Genomic DNA, 17,052 nt, shown 5'->3' on the forward strand with positions numbered 1-17,052 from the left:
ATCTTCATTTACTAATTTTGTGAAGGATTTACAACATCTCGTGAGTCAAGGTTGTTGCTGCAACTACATTGTAGTACTATAAATTACTCTATTTCCAGGATCATAATAACTATGTTTTCCTTAACCATTTATATTGGTTAGTTTATCAAGCATTTGGTTTATGGTTATGTTTTCTTTACAAGAAAGTGTGAATTAATGGTTTGTGATTGAATTCATTTCATTGCACATGAAATTTCATATTAGTTACAACAACCAAGATCATCTTAATACTTGAGCAAAGCCACCTTTCAATCTTGGTGTGATTTACTTCCCTGCAACATAGATTAGGCAGTGTGCCTTTGCATTCCTACAAGTGTGGATTGGATTGAAGGTGTGATTTAGATTACCATGTGAATTGTAAAATCATCTTTATATCTTGAACTATGACAATCATTTAGTTATTACAACTTCAGACATACACAATTGGACTAGCGTATATAGTGCATGACAGTTGATAATTTCCCTACAAACCCTAGGTTGATAATTAAATAAAGAGTCATTTGGTTGCTCTCTCTAAGAAATTAGAAAGGCAATTAAAAGGCCCACCATTTTTGGTGTTGTTGTCATGGAACTATCAATAGTACAATATTTGTTGTGTTTCTTGATTTCTTTAGTTATTGTATGGTTTCACTTCTTGTATGATTTTTCTTTTTCAGCAATTTGTTTTCAACATAATGACTTTTTATATGCCTAGGAGTAGAGGTCAACTTGGTATTTTTGCCAAAAAATTCCCTCAAACTAACAATGTGAGTCATAACATAAAAGGGTACAACCAACCACATTATTTGATTCCTACAAAAATTTCACTAGATAAACAAAAATATAAATCCTTCAAAATAACATCTAAATTCACCGAACCTTCATATTTTGCTCCTATAGAAGCTATGTTCCCAATGTATTTTCCTAACAAATAGTTCCACACAAAGTTGATTTTTCCTGAATCTCCCAAGCCACATTTGGAGGAAGAAGATAGGAATTTGGAAGAAGTTGCCCACAAAGTTAAGGAGGAGCAATCCTCTTCCTTTCCCCATAAGAGAATGGAGGGAGCAGTCCAAGATGAAAAATATCCACAGTCAGCCTTGCCAAATTTTCATGGCCTCTCAAAAGAAGACGCTGACACCTTTCTCTTTGACTACGATGTGCTTTGCAGAAGCAATTACTATGTCTCCGACACAGAAAAATTGAAACTTTTTCTTACTACCCTTAAAGGTGCCACACTATGTTGGTTCATGGGCATGGGGCAGGATAACATGAGTACATGCACGCAAATGAAAAAGAAGTTCTTGGAAAAATATCAAGAGTGTTGCAAGGACAAGGAATGAAGAGAAAAAGTCTTATGAATGATCCAACACGAAGATGAAATCCTTGAATATTGTGTTGGAATATTCTTCTACAATTTATAAAGAGAAAGGTAAGGAAACTTGGCTCCAAAGGCACTTCATGTCTTATTATTACAAGGGACCAAAGATGATTGTATAGAACTCCTTAACCTGATGAGTGGGGAAGATATCTCATGACAAAATTTTGATGACATTGCGGAACTCTATCAACAATATTCACGAGGAACTTATATGACTGGCAGAGGACCCCGTGATATGTTGGTTAGGATCAACAATACTGCTAATGGAGGAGTCACTAGAGAAGAATTTGGAAACATGTTGGAGAAAATAAAAACTAATATATTAAGCACAATTAGCTCCAATCTTGATACCTTCCAGGAAAAGAAGAAGGAAGAGGGGCAACATTAGCATTAGCAATATTTTTCCCAAAACATAGAAGAAAACATCCACTGAAGGAATATCCATTGGATCATATTTAAATGTGTGCCATATGTAGCAAAGAGCATCCTACGAGTAGTTATCCATCTCTACTTAGACTTAAAGTTGCTTATCAAGAAACATAAGAGCTGGAAAAACTTTGTTTTGTTGCAAAAAAAATCGTGGCCACAAAATCCACAAGGTATGATCAAAGATCCATCTCAAAGTTTAAATTCTTATTAGATTAAGCCTTTCATGTAGTATTCCTCTTGACATTGGTGCTTACCTTCTTGGCCATAGATGGATTATCCTCTTCCCCCTTAGAAACTTTGGTAACAAGGTTGGATAAATCCTACGTATGTAGGCCCTCAATAGGCCCCTATGTAGCCACCTATGTAGTGCCTTCTCCTCAAATGCAAGCATTCACATCTACCCCTCCATGATTGCAATTACCTGCAAAACCATAGCTAACCCCAATAATGGTAGGTTGGCTCAACCAACACAAGTTGTTGTTGAGAAATGTAGGGCATGAATAGTTAAAACATTTCTCTGCTTGATAATTGTTTGTGATATACTTTTACTTCTTAGCTCATAGTATTTTCTTCATTATGTTATTATTGTGTTATTTTCATCAAGACAATTATCAATATGCATAATAAAAGACAAGTGACACAGTATGTAGGCTTGACAGCCAGGGCCAAAACCTCTCACTTCTTGAGAGGAAAACTCGATCAAAATCCTTCTTCTAGATATTCAATTGATGAGTACCAAGACCATGACAAAGACTCTTGACTCTAGTATCCTCCCAAGAACCTTGTCACTAACCTTGATGCTCTGCCTCTTCCTTTCCTCTACTTCCTTCTTGATCTCAAACTACTCTTCTTGGCTCCTTATAGAGAAACTCAGTCTCTATCCTTCACATTTCTTCTTCTCGACTTCTTCTAGAGAAACTTGGTCTCTACACTGCTTCTTCTCGGCTTCTCATAGAGAACCTCGATCTCTATGATATTACTGGCTTTCTCTAGAGAATATCGGTCTCTAGTCTATCTCGGTCACCCAGAAGAGCCCTTCCTGTTAGAAAATTATATATTACAGAGCAATGGAACACATAAAATATATTGCAAAAATACAAACACAAAAAACACATAAAGCAAGAGAGACACAGATATATATGGTTCACCCAATTTGGGCTACGTCCACGGAGAAAAAACCAGCCCTTCCTTTTATATTATCTAGCAAAGTGAAGAGATACAACCTACAACATATTCGTTGTAATTCCCTCTTCTCTCTCACACAATCTCCTCTCTCTTTCTCACTCAGAATACAGATCTACATAGACGCAATACAATTCCCTCACATATAGTGAGGGGTTGCCTTCTAAGGCAAAAAACCCTAAATTAAACACAACTTCTACTGTCAGATCCCTGCCTAATTAAGGGCTCCGATTGACTACGAAATTACAACATTTTACAAGGTGCCCCCCTGCAGCGTAAATATTATGGGCGGCGTTGCCGCCACATTATGAACTGGGGTCCAATGTGGTGATACCTCTGAATAAAGAAGATAATTGGGCTCCATACCCAACACTTCCTTTGTTGATCCCAGATGAATCCTTCCTTCGCAATCGCCATAAGAAACCTTCCTTTGCAATCCCCAGAAGAAACTCTTCTTCACTGTACCCAGAAGAATCTTTCCTTCGTTATGCCCAGAAGAAACTCTCCTTCATTATGCCAAAAAGAATATTTCCTTCGTTATGCCCAGAAGAATCTTCTCCTTTTCCCTTCTTTGCACTTTTTTTTAGTAACCTTCTTCTTCGTGATTCTTCACCAAATGATTGTCAAGTTACTTTCCTTAAAGTGAGGCAGAGTGTGGCTATTTATACACTTCATTTCATGTCCCTTAGGCTGACATGATCTCAAGTAGTTAGGTTGACTTCTTCTAGCAAGTTCTTCCATTGTTGTAGGCTGACTTGAAGAGGATAAATGACAAGGTCTTGGAGGATACTTTACATAAAAAAGTTTGACTCTATAAAAAGTGTAACATGAATTCATTACATGACAATAACTCTATCATTTTATGACTATATGACAAATAATTCCTAAATACTCTCAATGGGAGTCTTGACTCAAAAATAAAATCTCTTGCTCATGAAACCCATGAAGTAAGCAATACAATAAATTTATTTTTCTTCTTTACATCTCATTACATAAAATCATAATTACATGTCATTATGAAGCCCGAACCTAGTTACACTTTTCAACAATTGTTCGGCTTGCAATCTACTCGACTTACTCTAAATCTTCTATGGGATTCCATGAGATCCACCTTAGATCCAATAAAACACTAACTAAAGAGAATCATCTATTTCACGTTGAATATATCAACGAGGAAGCTAAAAATGAAGAACCCAAGCAGGATTCATCACCCAAGACTCTAAGAATTGGGCACATATGCCCTGAAATTCAAGAACCAACTTACCGTGAAAGACTAAATCCATAAAAACTTGCAACCCAACAAGAATTTAATTTCTTTGCTAAGTGTAAGAATGTGTGTCAAGTTTTTAATTTTCCAAGCTGTTACAAATGTGTCAATTTACTCAAATGCAGTGAGGAAACTCTGATTGAAGAGGCTAGCGGACAAAGGAAAATTTCCCAAATAATCCATATTACGAGAAAACTATCAAATCTTATAATGGGGGGAGTCCTCACAACAAAATAATATGATCCCATTAGCCTGATTGTTAATGTGTGGATTAATAATATTATTATTCCAAACATGTTAATTGACTTGAGTGTTTCCATTAATGTTATGATGTGAGAAACCATGGATGCCTTAGGACTCTCTAGCCTCAAAAAAAACCACACTTGCTTTCTTTCTCCTTTGACTCGTTTTTATCTCTTCTTCGCCTGGTTTAGAAAATGCTTCTTGTCTAGATGTGTGTATGTGCTCCAAAGTAGGTCAAACTATCTCTTATATATATTTGTCTAGGAGTAACGAATAGGTGTCTCTTGGAGGACTAGGCCAACTTTTCCAAAGAGCTCCCAGGCTTTGGTCAACTTGTGGACTTACGACTCAACATAAAAATTCAAATTTCTTTTATTTACAATGTCCAAATGGGACATGACTCAAATACATTTTCTTTTGACTCATAATAAATTCTTTTTGACTCTTTTTTACTCTCTCAGCATGAAGAACATCCTTTGAAAAAAATATGACAAATATAAATATGAATATAATAAATATATCAATAATAAATTTACATTATGAAGACTGACTCTAGCTACATCTTCAAAACTCCCTCTTAACTAGGGAGGTATTCGTAATGAATCAATGGGATATCCTCAAGTTGAAATATTCATATAAGAAAGGATTTAGACTATTTAGCATCAATGATGATAACATCATCATAACCAACATTTTCAAAATACCAAGGCCTTAACAAGTAAGTTCTACCTCTCCACTAGATCAAAGCATAATGTTGGGAGGCATAATAGGACACCACGATCTCTCAAGGCACATGCCCCACCTAGGTTCAACAAGGTATGTCCTCACCGGACCATTTCCTCCTAATCCTAAGGAAATATCAGTCCATTGGACCATTCTTTAACCAAGTCCATGTACTTAACTTACAGTTGTTAGTCTTGAACACAATACATGGCTCAAGAATGTTTGTCCAAGATTCTTATCCAATCCACCATTCTCCCTATCCATGTTCATGTACTAGACTTACTGTTGTTAGTCCTGGCCATAGTACATGACACATGGAGAGCATGATGTCCATACTCACTCCCTCTTAAATAAGGAAGAGATATCCACAAGCCCAAGATTGTCTAATAAATACTCATCCTTTCCCTTAGTAAGGGACTTCATCAATGCATCGGCTACCTACAGTTCATGAGTGAAGATATATTGTAGCTCTATGGCTCCATTCTGCATGACGTCATGAATCATAATTTTCTTCGAATTTACTGGTTCTCTAACAATATTCATGTAACTTTGATGAATCTAACATGTCATTAGATAGTCCATCAAACACTTTATGGAGCCAAACTTCTTCATAGCTTATTGTACAAGCTTCCATAGCTTCTTTCTTTGTAGTGCCATAAAATCGTGTTTTATGTCTTACCAAGAAACCAAATCCCAAGTAGAACCAACCATTAGTAATCTCCCTACTCATCGTTAGCACTGCTAACCAAATCAACGTGTCTTTGATCAAATGTTTCATGGAACCAATCAAATACAATGATGGATCAACAATATTAGAACTTTCCAACTTCTTCCATAGGTATATAATCTGTCTTTTGGAGGACCTTGGTTATAAGCTTTTCTTAGTTTTTTGCCAATCCTTAAGTAGTGATGCATCCATCTAAGATATTTTAGATTCTTCTCTTTAACTCCCTCTAGAGATAATATGAGTTCTTCTTGAATCATTCAATTTGATTCAAAGTATGAAGTTTCCTTTTTCATGTCTTTTGAGAATCAGGAGTAACTTTTCCAACTAAGATAAGTAAACTTCTTTCTTTTATTGGGAGAACCTTCTTATGTCTTTCCATGCAGCCATCTAATGTTAAGTATTGACGTCTTTGATTTATACTTCAAACTGCTAGCTCCTCCTCTAGAATATGTCCTACTACATTTTGCTATATAATAAAATTTTGCTTCCTGAAATACTTTCTCTAGTTGTTGATTCATTCTTCAATACATAAGGTCAAATTTGCCTCAATTAATTTGAAGTGAATGTTAACTCTTTCTGGATGGTGGAATCTCTATTATGTTACAAATTAGATATTGACTACCATTGTAATACTTCTTGTCTAATCTTCCCTTTTTCTGATTGTTATCTTGGTAGCTTCCTTAATCCTTAGAGAGAAATGTTAGCTTCCTCATATCTTCATGATGAAATTTCGTAGACATGAATCTTTATATATTATCAGCAAATGACACTAGAATCTTCTTCTATAGTTTTGTGATAATTTCTATGTATACAATGGTTAAGAAGACTTATATTCTTATTATAGTGAGTTGATTATGAGTTCCTTCCTAATTTCAATCTCCTTGTAAAGAATTAACCAATGAGTCACAATGATATTCTATGATATGTCTCATAAATCACATAATTGTATTATCAACAAATATTATTCTATCTGCCATCTTATAATCAAGAAATATAAAACTTGACTACAAACCTGGTACAAAGGTAGATATGTACACTTTCCATATTCCTCATTAACGCTAATAATAAAGATCCATATTGTCTTCGACCTTGGGTTTCTTCAAAGCTTCTTCATCTTCAACTATTAGTACTTCATCTCTTTTTTTCCTCTTATTGTTCTTAGGGTTCTTGGCACAATCTCCCTTGATGTGTCCATATTCATGACAACCATAACATTGAACTTTGGACATATCCTTGATTTTATGAGACTTGTTGCCATTTTTTTGTGATGAGATCCAAACTTATTTTTCGATCTAGCTGCAGAAGATTGAGAGTTTTTATTATTAGGTTTAGTTTCAACTTTGGAATTTAACCTTGATTCCTCTAGAACACATGAAGCCAATGATTCTTCAAAGGTTGGAGTTTCCTTTCTTGCATAGATGCCTCCTGCAAAACCATCCCAAGTTGGAGGTAGAGCATTGATTACAGAAGTGATCAATTCAGAGTCAAATATGGTTTCACCAGGCCCTTGAAGTTGATCTTTGATTTTTGGTATCTCCATAAAATATGAAGCCATGTTGTCTTATTTTGACATCCTTATTCCATAGAGTTGATTCCTTAGAGATATATTTTGACTGACTATGTTGATGGAGTATAACCTTACCAATGTATCATAGACTTCCTTTGATGTAGACAGATCAGAAACAAAGGAAATGAGATGGTCCTTGATGGAATCAAAGAGAATCCTTTGAGCTCTAATTTCTCCCTTAATCTATTTGGCCACTTCTTGAGCATTGTTTTTGTCTGGTACTAGAACATTGCCTTCCAAAAATTGCATGAAATCATTTTCCTTAAGAACTAGATCAATCCTTGCATATGGATGCCATTTGATTTGGAATATTAGACATGTAGAATAGAAGAGTAGTTACTTGAAGGTGAGGGAGAAAGTTTCTACGAGAATATCTTCAAGGATGTCTTCAAGTGAGTTAGAGTTTCTTCAAGAAGATGTGTGAGTTAATGATGTCTTCAAGAGAATGATCTTCATGCTTCCTTCCTTCGCTTTGGTAGAAATAGAGAATTGTTACAAGGGTGTCTTCAACAAATTGTGATCTTCAAGCTACCTTCCTTCACCTTAACTCTGATACCATGTTGAGAAATCAAGTGTAGTGAAGTCTAACACCTAATTTCTCTTCTTTATAATTAATTGTGAATATTAGATGTCTTATGTATTACTTCTTATATATTCTTCATCAAGAAATTAAACAAATGTTCAATATTTCAGGAAAATATAGAGATCACAAAGAGACAAAAGACACCAATATTAGGTTGTTAGCCGAGGCAATACCCACAAGGGGGAAACCCAACAATCCTCTTCTTATATAATTACATAAAATGAGAAATAGAATACCAAGACCAAGACAAAACTACCACCAAGAGACCAAGTCCAACCCTCCTCCAAGTCACCTTCAAATTCAAAGTCAACATTGGTCAAACCTATTCCAATTTGGTCAAACTTTAGGAATTTCAAACCTACAACTAGGGCTGAATTTTGGCCTACAACCACCTAAGTTTTTTTTCCCTCTTTTACAGAAAACCAAACCTCCATATGTGCGAACTATAATGGTCAAAGATTCAGTTAACAAAAGGAATATTCTTCTAGTTTTGACTTGCTTTCTTTCTCCTTTGACTCAACGTTCTCTCTCCTTTGCTTGGTTTATAAAATGCTTCTTGTGTAGATGTGTGTATGTGCTCCAAAGTAGGTCGAACTGTCTCTTATATATAGTTGTCCAGGAGGGTTGAATAGGTGTCTCTTGGAGGACTAGGACAACTTGTCCAAGGAGGGTCGACTTTAGTCAACTTGTGGACTTATGACACAAAATAAAAGATCAATTTTTATTTTTTTACAATGTCCAAATGGGACATGACTCAAATACATTTTATTTTTACTCGTAATAAATACATTTTGAACCTTTTTTATGCTCTAAGCATGAAGAACATGCTTTCACAAAAATATGACAACTATAGATATAAGTGTAATAAATATATCAATGGTAAATGTACATTATGAACACTGACTCTAGTTTAATATTCAACAATATTTTCTACATAGGACCTATCTTGATTATGAGAAGAAATGTATGGGAAGACAAGGTCTATGAGATATTGAAATCTTTCCATGATGGTCCATGTGGGGGCCACTTTGCTAACATAAGAACTGGGTACAAGGTACTCCATAAAGATTATTATTGGCCCTTTATTTTTAGAGATGCCAAAGAATATGTGAAGAGATGTGACAACTTCCAGCACATGAGTAGACCAGTACAAACATGTGAGATGTAATTACAGCCTTAGTTTCTGTTGGAACTCTTTAACAAATGGCCAATTGATTTTATGGGGCCAATAAACCCCCCTTCCTATCAAAATCCCTACATCCTAGTCTACACAGATTATGTTAAAAAATGGATGGAAAATAAATCACTCTTGGTGGAAACCAAATAGGAAGTTGTGGAATATCTCCATGAAGAAATTTTCACAAGGTTTGGATTTCCTTGAGAGATAGTGATTGATGAAGGAACTTATTCTATTTCAAGGCTTGTTAAGGAATTAATGGACACTTACACTTACAACATATCATTCATAGGCCAATGGACAAGTGGAGGGGACTAACATGATATTTAAGGCCATCGCCACTAAGAATTTCAAGCTACACCTCAAGTACTAGGTTGATCGACTCCCTAAACCATTGTTGGGATATAGAACAACAAGAAGAACTATTACCAGATGTGCTCCATATGAACTAGTGTATGGAAAGAGAGTTATTTTTCCTATTAAGATAGATATCCAAACAATAAGGACAATGATACAAATTGGATTGGACTTATCAAAAGCTAAAAAGTTAAGTCTCCTCCAAATGAATGAGTTATGTGAACTACATTAGGCTACCCTATAACAAACAATAATGATACAACATTAGAGGGCCAGATGGCATGATTAGTTCATCAAAAATAAGAAATTTAAAGTCATAGATTGGGCACTAATATTTGACTCCAAGTTCAAAGACTTCAAAGGAATGTTTCACATCAGCTATCTTAGACCATATGATATTAATACAATATATGATAATAGAGCCATCAAGGTTCGTACTATTGAAAAATAGATAACTCCTCTAATGGCCAATGGACACAAGATTTGCTTGTATCATTGACCCTTGTCAAAAGAGGCCTTTTTGAGGAAGATTACTAATTGATGGTTTAATAGTGATCTGGAAATTGTCTAGAAAGGAGAAATCCCTGCAAGGTGATTCATTCTTCCACCTTGAAATCCATTTAGAAAAAAAAAAAAAAGGGAAAAGAGAGGCCATGTATTAAAACCCTCAAGGGCAAACCTAGGCACATGTCATATGAAAACCAATATAGTTTGGTATGTGACATGTTAAAAGAAAAAAAAGAGTAAATAAAAGAGAAAACCAATCAAAATCAGAAGGGAACTTCACAGTTTCATGATCGTTATATCGGGTTCCTTTTTCTTATACACAAATAATTTTCCCTTTTTTGCTAATAAAGTGACTTCAAGGACATGTAGAAGAGGACGTTATTGTTGTTTCAACTCCATGACATGGTACAATTGCTAAAACTCTAAATACCATTGTTGAAACTTGGTCATTGAACCCTTATTGTTGCAATTCCATTGTCAATACTCTCGTTGTTGCAGCTTTGTTCAACATTGTTGCTACAAATCAACAATAGGACACAGTTGTTGCAACTTTGTTGCTACACTTATAGAACCACAACCCCATTGTTGTAATTCCAATTGTTAGAACAGGTAACGATACTTCTTATTGTGACGCCATGGTTGACCAATGTCGTCACTGTAATTTCAGTCGAAGACTGTTGTTGCAACTCTACCCAACGTCATTGTTGCAACTCTGACACGCTGCTACAACTTCACACTCATGTTGCAACTTCTAAAAAAAAAAAATCTAAGTTGTTTGTGGGGCCAAGGTGTTAGTGTAACAGAGGTAAAATCCAGAACCACTTATGTTAAGTCAAGATATGTACGTTTTCCCAACAATTTGAATGATGGATAACACCGATTAGAATAATTCGACTTGATCACTTGATTTAAAATTGCTTGAATCACTACTGTCAATACCACTAATGACATCCTTCCATAATTGGAAAATTCCATTGTTGATCCATTCATTCTATTTGTAGTAGTTAGTATTTTGAATCCTAACAAGAAAGAAAATTGTGGGAGGCTCCCTCATCTGTATAAAACCTACAGAAATATTGTTGTTGCAGGTGTATGATCACATTTGGATAATATTTCAACAAGGGGGATGGATTAAATATGTCTAGATGTTACTAGGATACAATGATGAAGTAGCCCTGGAGTTTTCTATAAATTTCATGGAAGATAAGTTAGTGGTAGTAGGCACAGTTATGGAGGTTATAAAAGATATTATGGTTGAGGTAACAGGGCTATCACAGATAGGAATTGCAAAAGAAGTTCAAAACCAGAAGTCATTGAACAATTTCTTGAGCCCAGGGAAGCCCTAGTTAAGAAAGGGATAGGGTTTGATATGAGGTCATGACCACACCCATGGGAGGACATAGCCTTGGTCATGCAGAGGTTTACTACTTGTGAGGGATACCATGGAGTTGTGTGCTTGCAACATCTTTAATCAATGGACCATATGAGGCATTGAATAATATTCAACAAGTCGTAATTTCTCCTCAAAGATATACAAACCATAACATTGCTGGTACAGAAATTGGGAGGGCCCAGTGATGGCCTTTCCAACCACAACCTTATAAGATTATTGGTGGAATGAGCCCTGCACTAAGAAGGCAAAACATGGGAAGAGATTATCAAAGCCTCCCGTTCAAATCACAAGAGCTACAATTCAACTGGCAGGAGTAGCAGAGGTTGCAACTCCATTGTGGGATGATAGTGCTACAATTCTATAAGTTATAGCTATTGTCATTCCCAGAGTTGCATATTGGGAGTACATTGTTGTAATTCCTTTAGTCGTTGAATACCACATCATGCCTATCAAAGAAGAAATCCCAGAAGATAATACTGTGAATCCATATATTGATCCGAATTTAAACAGGAACGCAACAAATTACAGATATAACCATAAATATATAGATGCAGTAGAAATAACACTATCTTTCATTAATATCAAATAAGGAAATATGCTTACAAATAGAATGGAAATGAGACTAGCTCGGGCGATGATAGCTTATCTTTGAGAAGAGATGTGGTGGCTACATTCCTCTAAACTCAGTTACAATGAGGCTCAAGGGCCTTTTTATTATTGAACAATAAGAGAAAACCCTAACTTGAGGAGATGTAACACCAAGAGTTTATGGGCCCCATTGGGGTTAGTTGGGCAACCAACTTCCCTAGGTCGTAACTTGGTCATATTATCTCCATTTGACGCGCATGATACCTCATTGAAAATATCTCTTCAAGTACTACAACTAAAAATGTGATTTCGAAGAAATTTCCTACAAGAATATTGCCAAAAAAACATCGTTTAGGGCCTCAAAATGGCTCTGGCAGTTCAGGACCCGAAAAATTGCCAAAAATAGTCAATTGTGCTACTATTAAGGAAACTGAAAAACTGAAAGAAACAATGGTGGGGGTCCACGTGGAATAGGAAGGTGGCCACCAATATCCACCTGGATCATTCCTCCTCCCTTAGGAAGAAATGGTCTCCATTGCGTTGAGTTTTGCTATGAGATGAGGAAACTTCTATTGAACTTGGTCCCTAGTGAGCCATTTTCCTTGGTGCAGGAGTTGACCGGATTTGACAACTCAATATAGTTGGATCTTCTACTGCCGAGTGTTCTTGATCTGCATGTCCATGATCCAATCAGTTGCATCTTGTTCCACGCAGTCTGGATTTAACTTTGTTGGTGTGAGTTGTTCTGCAATGTCAAATGTGTCAATTAATGGTGGAAAGTATGGCTGAAGGCGATCCACATTGAAAACTAGGTGCAGGCCAAGGAATGGGAGAATGTTGAGCTCAAAAGCATTATCTCCCACAACCTTGGTGATGGCGTATGGCCCATATCGAAGTGGGCGAATCCTGTGGTGGGGCCTAGTGAGGCACTCCTTCTGCAAATGTAGCCAAACTTTGTCGCCCACCTAGAACTTGTGTGGCACACGATGCTGATCATGTCGTTGCTTATACTTAGCATTAGGTCCAATATTTCATGGACCTATTTGCAGATGTGTTGAATGTGCTCAATGAAGCTGTTTGCCTTGTCGGCTTCGAGACCAGACATGATCTGAATCTATCGAAGTCACTGCAAATGGTATGGCCACATCAATGGGACATAGTGGCTAGAATCCAAGCCCACCTGAAAAGGGTTGTTGCCAGTCAAGTTGTGGAGAGCACGGTTGTAGCTGTGTTGGACATAGGGGAGGGTCTCATCCCATGTGCATGGATTCTTTGAGTTGTACATGCACAGAATGTGTAATATCATCATGTTGACGACCTCTATCTAGCCACTAGTTTGGGGATGGAAAGTTGTGGACTTAGTGAGCTTGGTGTTTGCATCGGCCAGAGACTGGAACAAAATGTACTGAGGAACCTGTTGTCCCGATCTAAGATGATAAATTGTGGGATCCCACACTCGTTCAAAGAAGAGTTTAGCAGTGGATTCTACTGTGATACTCTTCTTGCAGGCCGTCATAATGGCCATCTTCGAGAATTTGTCGATGACCACAAAAACACATTCATTACCATTCTTAGTAGAAGTAAGGTCTGACATGTAATCCATGGACATGGATTCCCAAGGTCGGCTAGGGGTAGATAGCGAAGTATAGAGACCTTGCTTCTTGATGGTCGATTTGGCAATGGCGCAGGTAGTGCAGGACCCGATGTACTTCTCGACATCATGTCAAAGATTCGGCCAATAGAAATACTTCTACAACACTGCCACCATTTTCTAGACCCAGAAATGCCCATCGGCCCAACTGTAGTGTTCTTCCCAAATCATCTTTGCACACTCGCTTGAAGGAACACAAAGGTGTCCTTGGTGGCATAACAGAGCATCCTGGAGGTGAAAATCTAGAATTTGCTAACCTTCCAAGAGTGTATGGTATGTGTGGCCGAATTCTGGATCGCTTTTGTGGAGAACTGGCCAATCAAAAGTCTAGTGCCCACAAGAGTTGAGCATGATGGTTAAAGCCCTGATCGGTGGTCAGCTGAGGCAGTCTATGACATTATTTGTGTTTCCCTTCTTGTACTCGATATTCAAATGGAACTATTGCAGGTATGCAGACCACTTTTGATGGCGATCATTCTACAACTTCCCTTGATTCTGTATGAACTACAGGGGTCGGTGGTCTGTGTGGATGATCGTTTCCTTCCCCAAAATTTAATGCTTCCATTGTCTGTAGGCCTGCAAAATGAAATACATCTCTTTGTCATAAGTGGGATACTCCCGGACTATGTCTGAAAGTGTCTCACTGTGATATGCCACTAGATGCCCCTATTGAGTAAGGACTGCCCCAATAGCATAGTCATAGGCATCTGTCTCGATCTCAAATGGTTGTTGCAAGTTTGCTAATGTGAGAACTCATGCAGAGCAGAGGTGATGTTTCAACTTTGCGAATGCCTTCTGTTGAGATTTAGACCAAAAGAATTTTTCTTTCACTCCTCCTTTGGTGACTTGACTCAAGGGCTAAGTGATATGAGAGAACCCCAACACGAACCTATGGTAGAAATTGGCAAGACCCAGAAAGTTGCGGAGCTCCGTCAGAGTGGTTGGCTATGGCCAATCACGAATTACTTAGATCTTGGTTGGATCCACATGCACCCCCCATTCATCAATAATGTATCCCAGATATTGAACATGGGTCATGCCAAAAGTGCATTTCTCCAAATTGGCACACAGCTTGTGTTGCCGCAGTGTTTGGAGAACCTGTCAAATTTGGTGGAAGTGCTCTTCACAACTTAGGTTGAAGATCAAGATGTCATCCAAGTATACCACTACAAATGAGTTGGTGAATGGCCGCAAGATGTCATCCATAAGCCTCATGAAGGTTGTAGGAGCATTCATCAACCCGAAAGGCATAACCAACCATTCGAAAAGGCCCTCCTTGGTTTTGAAGGCAGTCTTCCACACATCAGAGGGTTCGATTGGTACCTGGTGATATCCGGACTTCAAGTCGATCTTGCTGAAATATTTTCCCCCCTTGAGTTGGTCCAGAAGGTCATCAATCCGCGGGATCAGGTACCTATTCTGGACAGTGATCTTGTTCAGCGCCCGATAGTCAATACAGAGTCTCCAAGTCCCATCCTTCTTCTGTACGAACACAATCGGGCTCCCACGGGGTGATGAACTCGGCCGAATGTGACCCTTCTTTAGCAACTCCTGGATTTGCCTCTTGATTTCATCGTTCTCCAAAATGGAGCGCCGATATATTGGTTCATTAGATAATGGAGCACCTGGGGTCAAATTGATGGAGTGCTTGACCTGAAAGTGCAAAGGCACCCCTGCGGGGGACGTGAATATGTCCTCGTACTCCTCCATGACCTTTTCCATCTGTTGTTGTCATGCATAGGGGCCCTGTCTGGAGGTCGTGGCCACCATCTTCTTCTTTTCTTGAGGGTGTATCATTAGGAAAATAAATTTCCCTGTTTTCGAAATGAACTTACTACGTTTTTTGCAGTAACTAGAGAGATGGAGGTAGGCGGTGCTACCTCCGGCATCATGTACAACTTATTTCCCAATGTAACAATAACAGAGAGAGGCCTTGACTCATACACAAAATGTCGCTTACACAAGTATGGTTGGCCTAATAATATATCACAAACATCAAGGGGAGCAACGTCACATAATACCTCATCCGTGAAGGGTTTGATGTTGTATGGAAGGCGACATTGTTGGCCCTCACGCAGATCTTGTCCTTGGTGAAGCCAATCGATGGTGTACGGTTGTGGATGTGTTGTGGTGGATAAGCCCAGCCGCTTCACAGCCTCTACTGCAATGAGGTTCTTTTGGCTCCCGCTGTCGACAATGAACTGTAGCGAGAAACCCTTTACCCACATCTGGGAGTGGAAGAGACGCTCCTCCTCCTCTGGATCTTCGGGTTCCTCCTTCTAGATCTTTGTGGTGGCGTTGGGCTCCACATCAATAAATTTTCTTCCCTTTGTCATTCCCCTTGTTAAGTTCTAACTGAGAGTCAGGACGTGCATCTGATTCTGAAACCTTCAGTTCAGACACCAGTGACTGCTTGGCCCGACACTCACTTGTGTTGTGGGTGTAGCTCTTATAGAACTCACACCATTTTCCCATATCCTTCTTCGTCTTCGCAGTGTTGTCCTTTTCTTGTGGCATTGGCGGGTTGTCCTGGGCCGTCCCGCCTTGGCTTTGTCCTTTGTTCTATGGTTTGGAGGCACCTTTCCCTTGCTTCGGATTCGTAGATCCAAAGTCTCACTTCTTTTGTTTAAAATTCTACTTGATCTTGACAGCGTATCATTACGCTGTGCCGAGCGAGGAGATGTCCAGGAACTCCATCTCACCCTAGATGTATCTATGTAGGCAATCGCAGTACTCAAGTACTAAATGTTTCTCAGAATCCTTGATACCCAACTTCGAGCAAAGGGTGTGAAAAAAATTGGTAAACTCCGACACATCTTGGTCCCTTCCCTGCCGCAGCATGGTCCACTTTATGTATTTGTCCTCGTAGCTCCCAACAAGGTAGTACTGCTCCTTGATGGCATCCCAGAATGAATTCCAAGTTGGAGCAACTGAAAACAGTGAGGTCGTAATTTCATCCTTCTGCTCAAAATATGTTTCCTACCAGTCCTTGACGTGGGGGAAGGCTTTGAGAAGAGCAAAAGTAATCTTTTCTTTGCTAGAAAAATCATGAACAAAAACAATATCCTTATAGTATATTCAACCATTTATTTACTGCGCCTGCATCTATTTGGCCCTCAAATATGGGAATGTCAAAGTTTACTTGTACCTTAAAAAGGTGTGGAGCCTCCAGAGTGGTTGTTAGATGTGGATGCGCCATCGGTGGGAAACCGTTGAAGGATATGGGCAAAGTTATCCATCGTCGCGTTCCTTTGTTTCT

Source organism: Pinus tabuliformis, chromosome 8 (genome assembly GCF_031772625.1).
Source record: "Pinus tabuliformis cultivar Carrire ecotype Pingquan chromosome 8, CPIR1, whole genome shotgun sequence".
NCBI classification, from domain to species: Eukaryota; Viridiplantae; Streptophyta; class Pinopsida; order Pinales; family Pinaceae; genus Pinus; species Pinus tabuliformis.